Genomic DNA, 21,395 nt, shown 5'->3' with positions numbered 1-21,395 from the left:
GCACATACAAATTTACTTGGAACGGCAGGTAAATACCGCATATAGGAAGGTATAGTGGACTCATATGGAACAACTTTGGGGTTTAAGGAGTTTGGATGCACAAGCAGTATTCTCGCTTAGTACAGGTGAAGGCTAGCAAAAGACTGGGAAGCGACCAACTAAGAGAGCGACAACAGTCGTAAACATGCATTAAAATTAATTCACACCGAGTACAAGCATGAGTAGGATATAATCTACCATGAACATAAATATCATGAAGGCTATGTTGATTTGTTTCAACTACATGCGTGAACATGTGCCAAGTCGAGTCACTTAATACATTCAAAGGAGGATACCATCCCATCATACCACATCATAATCATTCTAATAGCATGTTGGCATGCAAGGTAAACCATTATAACTCATAGCTAATCAGGCATGGCACAAGTAACTATAATCTTTAAATATCATTGCAAATATGTTTACTTCATAATAGCTGACTCAGGAATGATGAACTCATCATATTTACAAAAACAAGAGAGGTCGAGTTCATACCAACTTTTCTCATCCCAATAAGTCCATCATATATCGTCATTATTGCCTTTCACTCGCACGACCGAATGATGTGTATAATAATAAGAGTGCACGTGCATTGGACTAAGCTGGAATCTGCAAGCATTCAACTCAAGAGAGAAGACAAGTAATATGGGCTCTAATTTAAATAAATAATCATGCATATAAGAGCCACTAAGCATTTTCAATATGGTCTTCTCGACCCCCAAAAGAAAGAAAAGAAAATAAAACTATTTACACGGGAAAGCTCCCAACAAGTAAAAAGAAGAACTAGAAATCTTTTTGGGTTTTCATTTTAATTTCTACTACAAGCATGGAATTTAAACTAACTAATTTTTTTGTTTTTTCTTAAAGTTTATCAAACACACAAGAAGAAAACTAGAAAAAGAAATTTAAACTAGTATGGATAATACAATGAAAGAGTATGAGCACCGACGACTAGTGTGTGAACATGAATGTAAAGTCGGTGAGAAATACGTACTCCCCCAAGCTTAGGGTCGTACTGAGATGCAGAGGCGACCGCCTCCTGAGCAGTAGCGTGTTGGCGAGCTGCCTCCATTCCCCTCTCATATTCAGTTGCTTCCTCCCTGGTGACAACATATCTTCCTTTTGCCTGATAATCAAAAAGGTAGGGGGCAGGAAGAGTAACAGGGACGACATTGCGCCTGTCATAGATTAGTCGATAATGGAGTAATTGTTCATTCCTCTCAAGAAAATTATGATCAAACATAGCTTCTTTATCCAAATAAATAGGAGGTACAATCATATCCCCCTCTCGTGGAGCTATATTTAGAAAATTAGCCACACAGGTTGCATAAATTCCTCCAGAGAAATTACCCCTTCTACTATTATTCTGCAACCTACGTGCAACTATTGCCCCCAAGTTATAACCTTTATAACTTGACACCGCACTTTTGAGGACACAAAGATCAGGGACACACATGTTACATGCTTCGTCCTTACCGTTAATGCATCTACCAATGAAAAGAGCAAAATAATGCATAGCAGGAAAATGAATGCTCCCTATGGTAGCTTGTGTTATGTCCCTAGAGTCTCCCACAGTAATACTAGCAAGAAAATCTCTAAATTCAGATTTGCGAGGATCATTGATATTACCCCACTGCGGGAGTTTGCAAGCAGTTGTGAAATCCTCTAAATCCATGGTATAAGATGTATCATAAATATCAAACATGACACTAGGAGAATTACGCGCAGAGATATATTCAAACCTCCGCACAAAGGAATCAGTCAATTGATAATATTGACGACGCTTATTGAAAGGATCGATATGGTTGACTAGAGGGGGGGGGGTGAATAGGCAACTAACAATTTTTATACTTTTCTTTAACAAATTAAAACTTGCAATGAAATAGGTTGTCTAGATGTGCAACTACATGGACAACCTATATGATGCAAAGACAATAAGCACACAAGCAAGCAATGGATATAACTCAAGTAAGCTTGCAAAAGTAAAGAGACAAGATAACCAAGAGTGGAGCCGGTGGAGACGAGGATGTGTTACCGAAGTTCCTTCCTTTTAAGGGGAAGTACGTCTCCGTTAGAGCGGTGTGGAGGCACAATGCTCCCCAAGAAGCCACTAGGGCCACCGTAATCTCCTCATGCCCTCACACAATGCGAGATGCCGTGATTCCACTATTGGCGCCCTTGAAGGCGGCAAACGGACCTTTACAAACAAGATTGGGGCAATCTCCACAACACTTGGAGGCTCCCAACAATACCACGAAGCTTCACCACAATGGAGTATGGCTTCGAGGTGACCTCAACCATCTAGGGTGCTCAACACCCAAGAGTAAAAAGATCCGCTAGGGATAAGTGGGGGGAATCAAATTTCTCTTGGTGGAAGTGTAGATCTGGGCCTTCTCAACAAATCCCGAGCTAATCAACAAGTTTGATTGGCTAGGGAGAGAGATCGGGCGAAAATGGAGCTTGGAGCAACAATGGAGCTTTGGGGGAAAGAGGTGGGTCAACTTTGGGGAAGAAGACCCCTTTATATAGTGGGAAGAACAATCCAACCGTTATCCCACTCACCAGCCCCGCACAGAGCGGTACTACCGCTAGGGAAGGGCGGTACTACCGCTCGACCCAGCGGTACTGCCACGCTGCCTGGGGCCCTGACCCCAGGGCAGTACTACCGCCAGGGAAGAGCGGTACTACCGCTCCGGGCGGTACCACCGCTTCGACCCAGCGGTACTGCCGCGCTGCCCAGGGCCCTGACACCAGGGCGGTACTACCGCTAGGGAAGGGCGGTACTACCGCTTAGAGCGGTACTACCGCCCCTATTACCTCCCTTAGTGCCGCAAAACCCGACACGAAAAATTCGTTCGAGAATCGAGGCGGAAGTAGCCCAGACGCACAGCGGTACTATGGCCGAAAAACCGAAGCGGTACTACCGCACTGAGAGCGGTACTACCGCTGTGGAGTTTCGGCGGTACTACCGCTGTGGACGCGGTACTACCGCTAGGGCAGAGCAGAGCATAGTAAGGGGAAAACGGCAGCTCCAGAGATGCGGAAGGAAAGACGACGGGTGTGGTAAGGATGTGTACGTGTGATTCCACCCAAGTCTTACCAAAACGGATCCCCTCTTGATAGTACGGTGAGTCCTACGAAACTAGTCCACCAACAACGAAACGAAGGAGCTACACCGTCTTGAATTACAACACTGAGGGGAGGAAATCGTCTCGTGCCAATGGATGAATCTCTGAAAGAACTAAACGCACACGATTAGTCCGCACAAGCATTGTCATCAATCACCAAAACATATTGGGAATAAATATGCCCTTACAATCTCCCCCTTTTTGGTGGATTGATGACAATACAGGATTTGCACAATATGATAGATATAGGATAAGCGCAAAAGCACAAACGTCCTACAATGTAGAAGGGCTCCCCCTAGATGTGTGCTACCTAGAAAAGTGCTTTGGACTGCACGGCACAGATGCCAGGATCAATGCTCCCCCTACATTTTAGAGACCAACTACCTAAGCAAGATATGAGAGCAACATATATATAACAGGATAAGCATGGAACTCATAAGCTAGATAGACATAGATAATGATACGGAAAGATAAGGTAGCATATGTCTCACACCATATGACTCGAGCTTAGGTCTTACTGACAGAGCCAGAACTTAGGTCTCACTGACACAAACCAAATAAAGCAACAAGCGAAAGCACAAACACAAAAGACGGAAGACACAAAATGCAAATCCCTAAACTCTCTCCCCCTTTGGCATCGAGACACCAAAAAGGAGAGGGAGTGTTGCTACGGCTCCAGGTGAAGGCAAATGATGGACACCCATCAGATCTCAAAGGGATCATCTGCGTTACCATCGTCAGCCGGGAAGTGCTCAGCATCAGAATCAGTCCAGGGGCAGTGCTGCTGAATCCACTCCTCCTCCTCGGTAAGCTGATCCTCAGAACCACTAATCACAATAGCACCCATCTGACGCATGAGCTCCTTGTGGCGACCTCGGGCCTTCTTCTCAGCCACATGAGTCATGTACTGACCGTGAGACTCCATGCAAAACAGCTTCTTCACCTTGATCTTGAGCTTCTTGGCCCAAGAGGGCTCTGCCTCAGAAGGCACGTAGTCATCATCTTCATCCTCAGCCTCAGCCCCAAACTCCTCCTCAGTCTCCATGGCAGCAGCAGATGAAGGAACTCCAGTCCTAGGGGCCTGAGTGCCCCAGTTATCCTTCTTCCTCAGACGCTTGACATCGTGAGAAACCAACTCTCCAATCTCCAACACCACCTTGGGATAGACACGATCCCAGGCCTTCTCAATGAGCAGCATAATGAATGGACCATAAATCGGGCACATGCGCTTGGAGATAGCAGAAACCAGCTCAGACCACATAACATGAGAGATATCCAAGGACTCTCCGGTGCTCTGCCCCTTCTCCCGCTGACAGAAGAGAAGCATGTCCACGAGATAAGAGTGAACCTGATCCAGATTCCCGATGCGAGGGAAAAGAGTCTCTCTGAAGATACGGTGGAGAATGTCCAGATAGGCAGGCAGCTCATAGGTCTCCTTCTTCGTCTCATGGTTGATCCTCAGAGTGCAGTAGGGCCACAGAGCTTGCTTGTGAGTGGCATTGGTGCGACGGTGGGGGCGAAAGCCGACAGAAGACTTAAGTCCAAGATCTTCCACCCCAATCAACTGCATGAAAGCTTTCCACTTGACTGACAACAACTTGCCATTTGTCATCCAAGTCAGAGTCCTGTCCTCATCGGTCCCAAGGTGAACCGTGGCGTAGAATTGGGCCACAATATCAGCATCATAGTCCTTGTTGAATTGCATGATCCCGAGAATGTTCAGCTGAGTGCACATCTGAAGAGCTTCACCAAAGTAGTCAGGATTGTTCTCCATATGCTCGGTGTCGATGGAGTGCACGTTGACATAGAGATTCTTCTTGGCTTTGAGAACATCAAAGTAGATGGCAAACTGGAACCTGTTCCAGAACGGACGGTTGACCAAAGTGGGATCTTGTTCGACCTCATACAGGTTGCGACGGCGCCTTGCCCAGAACTCCTTGGGCGGCATTTCTGGCACGGTTTTGCTTGACTTTGGCTTGACCCCAGGCTTCTTCTGCAGTTGGGGAGGAGGTGGAGCACTAGAAGATCCTCCGGCAGGCTCAGTGGGCTCAGTGGTGCGGTAGCGCTTGGACGAGGCACGACCGGGGTTGACACGACGAGCCTGATGCTCAGGAACCTCATCACCTGGAACCACACACACAAACATGCAAAACACCCAGAAAGAACGAGCATAAGCCACAAACACGAACAAAAAGATCACTAAGAGGTGGGAGGATGATGGAACCGGGTAGAAGGCGGTAGTACCGTGACCCTTGAGCTGTAGTACCGCTCCAAGCGGTAGTACCGCTCTGGGAGAGCGGTACTACCGCTCGGGGCGGGGAAACAACAGTTTCCAACTACCGTGGTCAGATCCGATACTACCGTCCTACCAAATTCAAAAATACTCCAACCAAACACTAATCCAAACAGTCTAGAAGCATTCTCCATCCTACTCAAGCCTAGATCTGGACAAAAATCTAGAGATGCAACTGCTATTGCCCCTAGAATGCTAGATTGGAAATCAAGACAAAAGGAAATAGGGAACGGGGGCAATACCGGCATCCATGGCAAGAGGACAAGGTGGGGATCGATTCCACCTAAGGAAACAGAGAGGAGCGCCCCGGAGAGGGAGATCCGCCGGAGCCCTCCCGCGGCGCCGGTTGCTAAAGAGAGAGACGAACAGGGCGAAGGGGGTGAGCGAATGGGTATGGGGAGAAGAAACTCCCCCTACCCCCGATATAACCCCCAGCCCGCGCCTCACAGCGGTAGTACCACTGGGAGCGGTAGTACCGCTCTGGAGGACGGTAGTACTGCTCGCCACCAGCGGTAGTACCACTTCAGCAACCACACTGCTTCTAGACCAACGGCTAACGCTCAAAAAGAAACGGAAAGCAAAGCTAAAAGAACGAGAGGACCGACGCGGCAACACACACACACACAACAGACCAGAAACAACTCAAACACAAACAACCACACGAAACAGAGCAAGCTCTGGCCTCTCTCAGGAGAGGGCGGTGGCCGGAGCCACCTATGTTTGAGTCAATTGGTATGGCACCACGAAGAATTATCCTTGGGCCCATGACCAAAACTCGTCTTTGAAGCACAAGTACCATCAAAAATGGCTATTGTGAAAGAGTTGATCGTTTTATGCATAATGGGGGGAGGGAAAGTTCATTGAGAGAACAACACTCCCCCTATGTCCATGCCTACATCTAAGCTAGATACCAAGTTGAGTGGGGTGGGGTGTGCAAGGGTTCAAGTCACATTGCTCGAATCAATGATATTTAGCTCATGCCTTAACTCGCGAAATCTTGCTTCATCCAAGGGCTTCGTGAAAATATCTGCAAGGTTATCATGAGTGTTGACATACTTGAGCTCGATCTCTCCACGCCTAATGTGATCCCGGATGAAGTGATACCGAATCTCAATGTGCTTCGTCTTGAAGTGTTGCACCGGGTTGAGAGAAATCTTGATGGCACTTTCGTTGTCACACCAAAGAGGCACTTTGTCACAAATGACACAGTATTCCTTTAAAGTTTGCCTCATCCATAAGAGTTGTGCACAACAACTACCGGCTGCCACATATTCTGCTTCGGTGGACGAGAGAGACGCACAACTTTGCTTTTTGGAAGACCAACTCACCAAAGAGCACCCAAGAAACTGGCACCCTCCGGAAGTGGACTTCCTATCCACTTTGTCTCCCGCCCAATCGGAATCCATAAACCCTTCAAGCTTGAAGTTTGCCCCTCCTGGGTACCATAAGACAAAGTTTGGGGTATGAGCCAAATATCAAAAGATTCGCTTGACCGCCACATAGTAACTTTCCTTCGGTGCAGCTTGAAACCGTGCACACATCCCCACACTCAACATGATATCTGGTCTAGATGCACAAAGGTAAAGCAAGGAGCCAATCATGGAGCGATATACCTTTTGATCCACCGCTTTACCATTGGGATCAATGTCAAGTTGGCACTTGGTGGGCATTGGAGTAGAAGCCGGCTTGACATCACTTAACTTGAATCTCTTGAGCATGTCTTGAGTGTATTTGGCTTGGTTGATGAAGGTACCTTCTCTTATTTGTTTGATATCAAAACCAAGGAATAACTTCAACTCTCCCATCGAAGACATCTTGAACTTAGAGGTCATGAGAGCGGCAAATTCTTCATTGAAAGCTTTGTTAGGGGAACCAAAGATAATGTCATCAACATATAGTTGGCATACAAACAACTCCCCTTTGACCTTCTTAGTAAAAAGAGTGGGATCGATTAGCCCCACTTCAAATCCACGATCTTGTAACAACTCGGTAAGGTGGTCATACCACGCACGTGGGGCTTGTTTAAGGCCATACAGCGCCTTATCGAGTTGATACACATGATCCGGGAAGAAGGGATCCTCGAACCCGGGGGGTTGCTTGACATAGACCAACTCATTAATAGGACCATTAATAAAATCACTTTTAACATCCATTTGTTGCAACTTAAAGTTGTGATGGGAAGCATAAGCAATCAACAAACGAATGGATTCAAGACGAGCAACGGGAGCAAAGGTTTCACCGTAGTCGATACCCTCGACTTGGGAGTAGCCTTGTGCTACCAATCTTGCCTTGTTGCGAATGATGTTCCCATGAGCATCTTGCTTGTTCTTGAAGATCCACTTGGTTCCAATGATGTTATGGTTCCCGGAAGGCCTTGGCACCAATCTCCACACCTTGTTGTACTCAAAGTTGTTGAGTTCTTCATGCATGGCATTGAGCCAATCCGAGTCTTCGAGCGCCTCATAGACCTTATGGGGTTCAACACAAGAGACAAACGCATGATGTTCACAATAGTTGGCTAATTGTCTACGAGTGCTTACCCCCTTTCTTAGACTTCCAACCACGTTTTCCATGAGATGGCCTTGGGTGGTGAGTTTGGAAGCAATCTTCATGGCACGACGCTCTAATTCTTCCTCGGGTGTGGAAGGAGGAAGGTTAACTTGATCATCTTGAGCGCCGTCTTGAGCTTGCTCATGATCTTGAACTTGCTCGAGGGGGAGAACTTGACCTTGGGCATCATTTAGAGGTTCACCTCCATCTTGAGGTTGATCTTTCCCTTGGTCTTGTTCAAGAAGGTGAGGGCCTTCACTTTGTTCTTCGGAAGCGTGTGGGTCTTGGGGAGGTGATGGCTCCACTTGAGTGGAGCATTGTCCTTCTCCTTCGGCCACAAGGGGTTCCTCAATGGGTAGGATATGACCAATACCCATTCTTCTTATGGCTTGGGGAGGAACTTCATCACCTACATCACAAGTACCACTTTGCTCCACTTGGGAGCCGTTATTTTCATCAAACTCTATGTTACACGTCTCCTCAATGAGTCTGTTGGACTTGTTGAGAACACGATAAGCATGAGAGTTTGTAGCATAACCAACAAATATGCCCTCATGAGCTCTAGCTTCAAATTTAGACAAACTAACACCTTTCTTGAGAATGAAACACTTACACCCGAACACCCGGAAGTACTTGAGATTGGGCTAGTTCTCGGTGAGTATCTCATACGGAGTCTTGTTCAAGCCTTTGCGGAGATAGAGCCGATTGGATGCATGACAAGCTGTGTTGATGGCTTCGGCCCAGAAGTTGTATGGACACTTGAACTCCGCCATCATGGTCCTTGCCGCATCCATCAACGTCCGGTTCTTCCTCTCCGCAACACCATTTTGTTGAGGGGTATATGGTGCAGAATATTGATGCTTGATCCCTTCATCACTAAGAAACTCATCCAAGGTGTAGTTCTTGAACTCGGTGCCGTTGTCACTTCTTATTGTCAAGATCTTTGCATTGTGTTGACGTTGAGCTTCATTTGCAAAGTCGATGACGGTTTGTTGAGTCTCACTCTTCCTCTTGAAGAAGTATACCTAAGTGTATCTTGAATAATCATCCACTATCACCAAGCAATACTTTCTACCCCCAAGACTATCAAAGGATGGGGGCCCAAAGAGGTCCATGTGGAGGAGCTCCAAGGGTCTCTTTGAGTAGATGATAGTCGTGGGAGGGTGAGCCGTCTCATGAAGCTTTCCTTCGATACAAGCACTGCAAACACGATCTTTGGAAAAACTAACATTCGTTAGTCCATGAACATGGTCCCCCTTGAGAAGACTTTGCAAAGATCTCATATTGACGTGGGCTAAATGGCGATGCCAAAGTCATCCCACATCAACTTTAGCCATTAGGCATGTCGCGGTCTTAGTGGGTTGCTCCAAGAAGTTAACCACATAGAGACCGTTCTTGACATGCCCAACAAAGGCTACTTTAAGAGTCTTGCTCCACAAGAGGGCCGCAGTATCAATATCAAAGAAGGTGACAAAACCCATGAGTGCGAGTTGACGAACGGAAAGTAAATAGAATGCAAGGGACTCAACAAGCATGACTTTCTCGATCGTTAGATCATGAGAAATGACAACCTTGCCAAGACCCAATACCTTAGAATGTGAGGCATCACCCCATTCGACATTGGTGGGCATAGATGGGATCTTGTGCACGTCCACCACCAAGTCCTTGCTCCCGGTCATATGATTTGTTGCTCCACTATCGAGCAACCATGATCCCCCACCGGAAGCAAACACCTACAAGAGATCAATGCTTGGTTTGAGGTACCCATTGAGTAATGGGTCCTTTGATGTTAGTAACAAGGGTCTTAGGAACCCAAATAGACCATTCAATGTACTCATAAGGAGAACCAACAAATTTAGCATAAACATGCCCATCACTAGCACGGCACAACACATAAGACGGGTTAAAGTCGCCGGCTTTGTTGGGAGAGATGGCTTTGCGCTCTTTGGCATCACCACTCTTCCCATTGTTCTTCTTCTCCTTAGGAGCACCTTCTCCCTCCCTCACAAAGGTTTGCATGAGCGAAGGAGGTCGATCGGTCTTGCTCTTCTTCTCCTTGTTCTTCTTCTTGTTCTTGGATTTGGGTGAGAACCCAACTCCCTCCTTGCCCACAACTTCCTTTTGATTGCTCAAGAGGTCATTTAGGTTCTTCTCGCCTTGTATGCATGACACAAGACCTTTCTCGAGTTGTTCCTTCAACTTGGCATTCTCCTCCACAAGATGCACATGCTCACAACAAGGGTTAGTAGCATTTGCATTATCAATTAAGACCATGTGAGGAAATGTGGCCTTTTCCTTGGTTAGCTTAACTTGGAGTTGAGCATGAGACTCCTTGAGGGTAGCATGAGCACCTTTCAAGACCTTGTGGGCCTTGTCAAGTACATCAAACTCCTCCGTGAGTCTAACATGATCAACCCCAAGCTTAGCCTTCTCGGAAGCTAGAACACGAGACACAACAAGAGCATGATCAAGATCTTTCTTTAGTTTAGCATGACCATCGTTGTGTGACTCCTCAAGAGCCAAACGATGCTCATGCTCTTCCTCAAGAGCATTAGAGAGATCCGATATCTCATCGGCATAGTCACGACTATGACTTTCCATCTTAGAGATGGTTTCTTCGTGAGCCTCGATCATGCCATTGGCTTCACCAAGTTGTTCCAAGAGAGCAACAAAGTGCTTCTTGGATTTGCCCTTGAGCTTACTCATGAAGGACTCAAATTCATTGATCTCCTATTAGACCCCTTACCATTATCAAAATCATCCGTTGAAGGAGGGTTAGGAATAATGGTGGTTTTGATGTTGGAGGCTACCTTGTTGGTGGCCTTAGCCATGAGCACTTGGCGGTGATGTTCTCGTTAGGTGCATCGAAGAGAGACACCCGGGGAGTTGTGACAATGGCAACGGATCCCATGGCCATTGTTTCACCATCTTCATCATCATCGTCATCCTCACGGTATTCTTCTTGAACCACCAACCCGCGAGACGGAGTCTTCTTGGTGAAGTTGTTCTTGTTTGGGAAGGACTTGGCTTTGTCTTTTTGGATGAACTTGCCACCATTGTCTTCCCGCTTCTCGTAGGGACAATCCGCAACGAAATGGCTAACATTGCCACAGTTGAAACAGGTTCTAACTCGTTGCTTCCCTTTGAGGCCACTTGAGTTGTTCTTATTGAAGTTGGGTCTTGTATTCTTCTTACTCCAAAACTGTCTTGAGGCAAGAGCCATGTGCTCATGATAATCATACTTCGTGTCCTCGGGGTTGCTCTCCTCATCTTCCTCTTCTTCTTCTTCTTCCACACTAGCCTTGGCCTTCAAGGCAAGATTGGGATTCTTTGCCCTTTGGGAATGGAGCACCGCATTGTCGGCGGTCTTGTCCAAGATGCTCATTGCAACAAACTCATCCAACACTTCACTAGAGATCATGGAGTGGAAGTACGGTCTTTGGCGAATGACGGAGGACATGGCCTTGTTGTAGGGCATCATGGCCTTGAGGAACTTGCGCTTGATCCAGTTGTCATCCGTGTCCTTGCTTTGATGATCTCGGAGTGCGACAGCGAGTTTGGTCACTCTTCGAAAGATCTCACGAGGTTCTTCATCCTCCTTCATTGCAAACTCATCGGCTTCATCTTGCACCACTTCATAGTTGGAGCGTTGAATGCTAGCACTTCCTCGATAGAGATGCTTGACACATTTCCATGCTTCTTTAGCCATGGCATGAGGTCGAAGATGAAGGAGATCTTCGGGAAGGATTGCATCTTGGATGATGAAGAGAGCACTTTCATTGAATTGATTGTCCACTTCTTCTCGAGGGGTGAAGTTGCTTGGATCATGAGGATAGAAACCTTCTTCAATAATTCTCCAAAGGTTAGTGTTCACATGTTTTAAGTGATGCTTGAAGCGATAGAGCCAAGCATCAAAATCTTCATTTTTCACATATTTAGGAGGAGGACCGGCATGATTCAAATGAGTAGAGGGGATCGGTCCTCTATACACCGGGGGTTCCACATGGGCAAAGATGCCGGTGCCATTTCTACCACTAGTAGATGGACTCTTTTCATTGTTAGCTTCCCCCTTATCGGAGTTAGCATCCGTCACCTTGTTAGTGGGATCACCCACTTTCATTGGTGAGGTAGATAGTTTAAGTCCCTCTAGAAATTCAGTAAACATGCTTTTAACCTCGGCCGTCATGGAGGTTTTCAATGTGTCTAAAGCCACATTGAATTCCTCACGTGAGACCGAGGTTCCCCCTTCGGCCGAAGACGAGATGGGATTCACACCGGAGTGTTCCTCCGCACCGTCGTTGACGTCAACCATACTCTTCGGACGGCAAAGTCCTTAATAAAGAGACGAGGCTCTGATACCAATTGAAAGGATCGATATGGTTGACTAGAGGGGGGGTGAATAGGCAACTAACAATTTTTAGACTTTTCTTTAACAAATTAAAACTTGCAATGAAATAGGTTGTCTAGATGTGCAACTACGTGGACAACCTATATGATGCAAAGATAATAAGAACACAAGCAAGGAATGGATATAACTCAAGTAAGCTTGCAAAAGTAAAGGGACAAGATAACCAAGAGTGGAGCCGGTGGAGACAAGGATGTGTTACCGAAGTTCCTTCCGTTTAAGGGGAAGTACGTCTCCGTTAGAGCAGTGTGGAGGCACAATGCTCCCCAAGAAGCCACTAGGGCCACCGTAATCTCCTCACGCCCTCACACAATGCGAGATGCCGTGATTCCACTATTGGAGCCCTTGAAGGCGGCAACCGGACCTTTACAAACAAGATTGGGGCAATCTCCACAACACTTGGAGGCTCCCAACAACACCACAAAGCTTCACCACAATGGAGTATGGCTTCGAGGTGACCTCAACCGTCTAGGGTGCTCAACACCCAAGAGTAACAAGATCCGCTAGGGATAAGTGGGGGAATCAAATTTCTCTTGGTGGAAGTGTAGATCTGGGCCTTCTCAACCAATCCCGAGCAAATCAACAAGTTTGATTGGCTAGGGAGAGAGATCGGGCGAAAATGAAGCTTGGAGCAACAATGGAGCTTTGGGGGAAAGAGGTGGGTCAACTTTGGGGAAGAAGACCCCTTTATATAGTGGGAAGAACAATCCAACCGTTATCCCACTCACCAGCCCCGCACAGAGCGGTACTACCGCTAGGGAAGGGCGGTACTACCGCTCCGGGCGGTACTACCGCTCGACCCAGCGGTACTGCCGTGCTGCCTGGGGCCCTGACCCCAGGGCGGTACTACCGCCAGGGAAGAGCGGTACTACCGCTCCGGGCGGTACTACCGCTTCGACCCAGCGGTACTGCCGCGCTGCCCAGGGCCCTGACACCAGGGCGGTACTACCGCTAGGGAAGGGCGGTACTACCGCTTAGAGCGGTACTACCGCCCCTACTACCTCCCTTAGTGCCGCAAAACCCGACACGAAAAATTCGTTCGAGAATCGAGGCGGAAGTAGCCCAGACGCACAGCGGTACTACGGCCGAAAAACCCAAGCGGTACTACCGCTCTGAGAGCGGTACTACCGCTCGGAGCGGTACTACCGCTCTGAGAGGGGTACTACCGCTGTGGAGTTTTGGCGGTACTACCGCTGTGGACACGGTACTACCGCTAGGGCAGAGCAGAGCATAGTAAGGGGAAAACGACAGCTCCAGAGATGCGGAAGGAAAGACGACGGGTGTGATAAGGATGTGTACGTGTGATTCCACCCAAGTCTTACCAAAACGGATCCCCTCTTGATAGTACGGTGACTCCTACGAAACTAGTCCACCAACAACGAAACGAAGGAGCTACACCGTCTTGAATTACAACACCGAGGGGAGGAAATCATCTCGTGCCAATGGATGAATCTCTGAAAGAACTAAACGCACACGATTAGTCCGCACAAGCATTGTCATCAATCACCAAAACATATTGGGAATAAATATGCCCTTACACTTATCTTGTAAGAAGTCCTCTAGCTCGGCATTACGCACATACGCGTCAAATTCCTCCTTGAAGCCTGCTTCGACCATAAAATCATCAGATGGCCACTCACAAGCCCGTACATTTGCGTCCCTCGGCAATTTAACATCTTGCTCACGTATAGCAATCCTTGGCCCTTTCTTTGCAGAGGAACCACCTTGGTACATTCTTCTAAGCATATTTATTTTTCTGAAAATTTCTGAAATTTTAGTAACTTCAAAATAAAAGTGGATAAAACTAAACAAGATTGATAGCAACTACTCCTGCAAGTGCCTAGAACCTATATCATGCATTGGAATTGCTTGGGACCTCAAAAATTTAACATGCAAGCTCAAGAACATGGTCACCTATGCAACAAAAATTTGCAATGAATAAAGCACTAGAACAAAAACTAATTGGACCAATGGAGGAGTCACATACCAAGCAACAATCTCCCAAAGCAGTTTTGCGAATGGAGCTTTGAGCTAAGAGATCGAAAATCGTAGCAAAACGAGCTAGAACTCGTGCTTGAGCTGGATGGGGATTTTTTGGGTAGAAGATGAAGTGTGTGGGTGCTGGCATAAGTGGAGGGGAGCCACTAGGGGCCCACGAGACAGGGGGCGCGCCCTACAGGGGGGGGGGCTCCTCTCTCATGGCCTGGTGCTTGCCCCTCCTGCAGTGTTTTTAGTGCCTAAAATCCTCAAATATTGCAGAAAAAATCATACTAAATTTGTAGGGCATTTGGAGCACTTTTATTTTTGGACTATTTTTTTATGCATGGATAATTCAAAAAACAAATGTATAATACTATTTTTGCTTTATTTATTCTAAATAACAGAAAGTAAAAAGAGGGTACAGAAGGTTGTGCCTTCTAGTTTCATCCATCTCGTGATCATCAAAATGAATCCACTAACAAGGTTGATCAAGTCTTGTTAACAAACTGATCGATTGTAATATAGCAGGGTTTTTATGCCCAAACTACGGATGTCGTGTTCTCCACAGGGACTAGGCCACGGCAACAACGCTCGGCTAAATCTAGGTAACACAATATTGGGTGATGAAAGCAGAATATTAAATCTAGACTAACTAAGATCATTTGGGAAAAATCATCGACAAAAGAAAATGAAAAGAAGCAAAGGAAGGTTCAGATTATACTCTTTGTCTTTATAGTAGTTTCGTTATGCTTGAGAAATTAAAATACTAACACAGGCAAGCATAAAGGATAAGGGACAGAAAGATTATGGTACATGGTTCACAAGCAGACATTTAAGATGATGTAGAGCAGCATTGAGTTCTATAGCAATGGAACTCATTTGTACAGGAGATTCACAAATATGGAACACCTCAGTTACTAGAATTGACCGAATATATATATATATATATATATATATATATATATATGTGTGTGTGTGTGTGTGTGTGTGTGTGTGTGACTCAAAATGCATGACAATACAAGTCTAATCGAAAATGATCAGCTCAACAACTCACAATTTCACATATATTGCAGAAACTAATACATAACAAAACACAAATTGGGTGTTCAGAACAATACACAAGTTTCACCTTTTCAGAACAGAACAGTACACTAACTGATTTACAGACACATAGAGAGCTAATACTGATTTGAATGTAATTGGTCTAGCATCCAGTAGTAACTATCAGCAACTACACACACACACATAGAAAGAGTGAGAGAAAGAGAAAGAAAGGGAGCAGCAACAGTTTTGAGGTTCATGTAAGACGAATAGTGGCGAGGCAGAGAAGAGCAGGAGCAGCAGAAGTGACGCAGGGAAGAAGAAGAAGCAGTAGGCAGGAGAAGAAGGTGCAGCTGCAGCGCACAAGCAGCAACAGCAAGAGGAACAGAGGAGGAGGATGTTGGGGAACGTAGCAGAAATTCAAAATTTTCCTACGTGTCACCAAGATCTATCTATGGAGAAACCAGCAACGAGGGGAAGGAGAGTGCATCTACATACCCTTGTAGATCGCTAAGCGGAAGCGTTCAAGTGAACGGGGTTGATGGAGTCGTACTCGTCGTGATTCAAATCACCGATGATCCTAGTGCCGAACGGACGGCACCTCCGCGTTCAACACACGTACAGCCCGGTGACGTCTCCCACGCCTTGATCCAGCAAGGAGAGAGGGAGAGGTTGAGGAAGACTCCATCCAGCAGCAGTACAATGGCGTGGTGGTGGTGGAGGAGCATGGCTATCCTGCAGGGCTTCGCCAAGCACCACAGAAGAGGAGGAAGAAGAGAGGTAGGGCAGCACCAAGAGGGAGAGGTTCTCATGTGTTTAGCAGCCCCAAACCTCAACTATATATAGGGGGAAGGGGGGGCTGCGCCCCCTTTAGGGTTTCCCACCCCAAGGGGTGCGGCCAGCCCTAGACCCCTCTAAGGGGGGCGGCCAAGGGGGGAGGAGTGCCTCCCAAGTCAAGTGGAGGCCTCCCCCTTTAGGGTTTCCCCCTTCCCATGCGCATGGGCCTTGGGGGGCTGGTTCCCCTGGCCCATTAAGGCTAGGGAGCCCCCTTACAGCCCATGCTACTGTATTGGATGTGGTGGAACAATTTCCGGACCTCCGGACCCCTTCGGAATCCTCCGGAACCTTCTGGAAGCTTCCCGGTACAATACCGAAAAAACCCGAACTTTTTCCGGAACCCGAACAACAACTTTCCATATATAAATCTTTACCTCCAGACCATTTTGGAACTCCTCGTGATGTCCGGGATCTCATCCGGGACTCCGAACAACATTCGGTAACCACATACAATCTTCCTTTATAACCCTAGCGTCACCGAACCTTAAGTGTGTAGACCCTACGGGTTCGGGAGACATGCAGACATGACCGAGACGTTCTCCGGTCAATAACCAACAGCGGGATCTGGATACCCATGTTGGCTCCCACATGTTCCACGATGATCTCATCGGATGAACCACGATGTCAAGGACTCAATCGATCCCGTATACAATTCCCTTTGTCTAGCGGTATTGTACTTGCCCGAGATTCGATCGTCGGTATACCGATACCTTGTTCAATCTCGTTACCGGCAAGTCTCTTTACTCGTTCCGTAACACATCATCCCGTGATCAACTCCTTGATCACATTGTGCACATTATGATGATGTCCTACCGAGTGGGCCCAGAGATACCTCTCCGTTTACACGGAGTGACAAATCCCAGTCTCGATTCGTGCCAACCCAACAGACACTTTTGGAGATACCTGTAATGCACCTTTATAGCCACCCAGTTACGTTGTGACGTTTGGTACACCCAAAGCATTCCTACGGTATCCGGGAGTTGCACAATCTCATGGTCTAAGGAAAAGATACTTGACATTAGAAAAAGCTTTAGCATACGAACTACACGATCTTTGTGCTAGGCTTAGGATTGGGTCTTGTCCATCACATCATTCTCCTAATGATGTGATCCCGTCATCAATGACATCCAATGTCCATGGTCAGGAAACCGTGACCATCTATTGATTAACGAGCTAGTCAACTAGAGGCTCACTAGGGACATGGTGTTGTCTATGTATCCACACATGTATCTGAGTTTCCTATTAATACAATTATAGCATGGATAATAAATGATTATCATGAACAAGGAAATATAATAATAACACTTTTATTATTGCCTCTAGGGCATATTTCCAACAGAGGAGCAGAGAGATGAGCAGCGACAGGGGCGTGGGAGAAGCGGCGAAGCAATGGAAGGAGCAGCAGCAAGCAAGGAGAATCGCGTGGGGCACCAGACGCCTCGTCTGGTCGGGCGCACGAGCGTGGGGTAGAGGTGCGGTGGAGGCGCTGGTGGTGCTGATGGTGGGAGAGGGATTTGATGGATGGTGGTGCTGGTGAGGTACGTCGGTGGCTGGAGATGGTGGTGAGTGGTGGATCCTGGTGGTGGATGGCTGGGTGGCGCGGTGGTGCTGGTGATGGCGCGGTGGCGCGACGCCACGCCGGCCTGGCCGCGGCGGCGGCCGGAGGTGGAGAAGAAAGGGATCGGGGGAGAGAGATGAGATGCCAGGCCTCCAAGGGGATCGGGCTGCAGCTAGGGATTTTGATCCTCTCCTCAGATCTGTCCTTTTGCACTTCGGCCCTTCTACTTCTCTTCCTACTTCACAAGTTGATCCCTCCACTCTTTCTTTCTTTCCCTTGTCTTGTTCCTCAATACTTTATAGACAGAAACTTGTAGATTATAGTGCCTTGTCGCACTTTTCTGCAAAAGAAACACAATGACTAGTAAATGATTCATTATATGATTTTCATGCAAATATTCAACTAAACTTAGCAAGAATAGATGGGCATAACTCGACGAATGGTATAATTCAATGCCAAAATTATGTATATGAAATGTGCTTATCAAGTTCCCCCACACTTAAATCTTTGCTTGTCCTCAAGCAAAGGAATATGACAAGAACTAGATAGTGAATTGTGAGCTGACTAGAGAATGTCCAAGTGAAGTAGATCTCTAAACAATGCATGCTTTGGACTTAGCTAGTGAAAATCAATGGTTAAGAGTGCTACAGAGCAATAGAATACTAGTAAGCATGACCATTTTAAACTTTTACAATGATAAAAGAGGATCAACAAGTTTAAATGATGACTGTGCCAAATGGTTCCTAAAGAGAGCATGATCCCAAGAACAAAATGAACTGGAATTAAATCTTGTGATCAAATCACTTATTTACAGAGATAAAGCAATGATTATATTATTATTAGTCTCACCATAGGAACATACCACCGATCCCGAGAACATGGTATACACCTGGCTCGACCAATTATTAGTTTTTTTTGTTTGTCTCCCCAAAGGAACATACCACCGATCCCGAGAACATGGTATACACCTGGTTTGACAATTACATTTTTATTTATTTATTACTGTCCAAGCTACCAGATTTCACATGCCACCGATCCAGTGAACATGACATGCATAATCCTGTAGGTAGACCAGACTTATATATTCATTATTACCTATCTTAAATGAACAACGCATAAGCACAAAAACAGGAATCATCACTTCTCCATGTCTGGTTCACATGCTACCGATCCAGGGAACATAGCATGCTAATCCATAGTGGTTAGCTGATTGCTCTCAATGGGAACACACTTAGCACAAATTCAGCATCTAAACATGGTGATCTAGGTGTATCAAGGTAAAAGCAGAAAATGATCAAGTTTTCTAGTGTACTAGGGATTTGAGCACTCAAAACTAATAACTTCCACAAATTTCAGCAAAGCATGCATGGTGTAGATCACTAGTTTACAAGGCATTCAGAAATCAAGTTCACAAATTCACATCAAGCACAATGCCAAAGGTGAATTTCAGCTTGACAACAAGTAATAACTAGCTCAAGCAACCCAACTAGCAATTGAATTCAGCATGTATTTATGATATCCAGAATGGGTCATGAAACATCTCACTGGGCTTTGATCATGTAGCACCCGCTCGATCACCTCACCAGCTGCAGCTCTTCTCCCTTGCTTTCTTATGGATGCTCCAGCTTCACTCTTCTTCGTGTGTGCCCCATTGCTTCTCCTCATCGCCATGCTTTGAGTCCACCAGGATCCCATGGGATGTCATCTCGAACTTGGTCAGCCCACAATGAATGGTACACAAGCGTAAACCTAAAAGAACACTCAACAAACAAGCCAATACAAATGATGGGGACAATGCCCTCTAAGTCATCAATAGAATATCCTATCACATAAGCATATCTAAGCATATGACAAATAGATATCATCAATAGACCGCATGTTGCATGGGCAGTATCCATGATATGGCATATCTTGTCAAGAAAGCTGAGATCATACCTGAGATAGTTAGGAAGAACCTTCAGGACTACCTCAATTGAAGATACCAAGTGAGGTGTGCTTGTAGAAATTTCCACTGGACTCATGTCAACAAGTGAAATAGTAGAGCTTGGCTCCTTGACATCTGAATCCACCTCATCATAATCAACCATGAAGCTCTCCATCTCAGGCTCAAGTGTTGAGGAATCAATGCAGCTGACATCATCGAAGGAGAACTTCTCCATATCTGGCTCTACCAGCACATGCTCAATATGAACTAAAGGTGACTCCTCAATATCAAAAGCAACTAACTGCAGCTCCGGCTCATCCATGGAAGAATCATCACAATGCAAAACTGAATCTCCAACACTAGTATCCATGTGATCTGTAGCGCGTGTGTCAACTAGAATGGTGTCATCATCGTCAAAGATAATCCATGCAAGCTCAATCTTGTCACACTGAGATAGAGGTTCATGATTTTGTGTAAGCATTGGCGGCTAAGGTGTAGTGATTTATTGCAAGCAAACCAATGAATAAGAGGTGGGCTTATCATTGTACCACTGAAGTTGGTGGAAAGCTATGCTCTCAATCAGCAGAAAAGCATCATCAAGTGTCTTGTTTGTAATAGCTCCGCCCGCTGCCATATCGACGTAAGCTCGAGTGTCCGAAGTCAATCCTCTATAGAATATCTGCAGCTCTAACCATCTCTCGAGCCCATGATTAGGACATCTCCTGAATAAGGCTTTGTATCTCTCCCAAGCATCATACAAGATTTCGCCTTCACGCTGAACGAAATTGAAGATCTCATCTCGAATTGCGGACTGCTTGTGTAGTGGGAAATATTTATCCAAGAAAGCTCGCGATATCTCATTCCAACTGTATGACCTTGATGGCAAGGATCGATACCAAGCACGAGCATCATCGCGGAGGGAGAATGAGAACATCATGCACTTGATAGCATCTTGAGGAACTCCATGGTACTTGACTGTACCTGAATACTCCATGACTCGGTATAAGTGCTCATAGGGATCCACAGTGGGCAATCCTCCAAACTGTTGTTGTTGAACCAAAGCAATAAGACCAGGCTTCATCTCAAAATTCTCTGCCTCAATAGTTGGCCAAACCGGTCCTGTGATATAACATTGACTACTTGGCATCCAAAGATCACGAAGCAATGCCATATCTTAACCAAGTGTAACTATACAACAACCAACAAAGATTTATGATTCCCTACACACACTCATAAACAGTAAACACTAGTCAGAAGGTTAGTATCCTAATAAGCCGAAGCAACAATGGGGGAAAGTAGAGGAAAAACACTGAAGATGAAATGCACGATGAATTGAACAAGGAACTAAAGTAAATCTAGTCTATAGCCTAACACAATCGCTCGACGCTAGTCCCCGGCAACGGCGCCAAAATGATCGATTGTAATATAGCAGGGTTTTTATGCCCAAACTACGGATGTCGTGTTATCCACAGGGACTAGGCGACGGCAACAACGCTCGGATAAATCTAGGTAACACAATATTGGGTGATGAAAGCAGAATATTAAATCTAGACTAACTAAGATCATTCGGGAAAAATCATCGACAAAAGAAAATGAAAAGAAGCAAAGGAAGGTTCAGATTATACTCTCTGTCTTTATAG

At 46.1% G+C, this 21,395-nt stretch overlaps 1 non-coding gene across 1 annotated transcript; it reads left to right on the top strand.

Annotated features, from left to right (window-relative positions):
* Positions 1–20,456: 20,456 nt before the first annotated feature.
* LOC123095248 (small nucleolar RNA R71) lies at positions 20,457–20,567 on the top strand. Its single transcript, XR_006446147.1, has one exon. It is a non-coding gene; the product is annotated as a small nucleolar RNA R71 (small nucleolar RNA).
* The last annotated feature ends 828 nt before the right edge of the window (positions 20,568–21,395 follow it).

Source organism: Triticum aestivum, chromosome 4B (genome assembly GCF_018294505.1).
Source record: "Triticum aestivum cultivar Chinese Spring chromosome 4B, IWGSC CS RefSeq v2.1, whole genome shotgun sequence".
Taxonomy (NCBI): Eukaryota; Viridiplantae; Streptophyta; class Magnoliopsida; order Poales; family Poaceae; genus Triticum; species Triticum aestivum.
The sequence above is the reverse complement of the archived record's forward strand: the minus strand, read 5'-3'. Positions and strand labels throughout refer to the sequence as shown.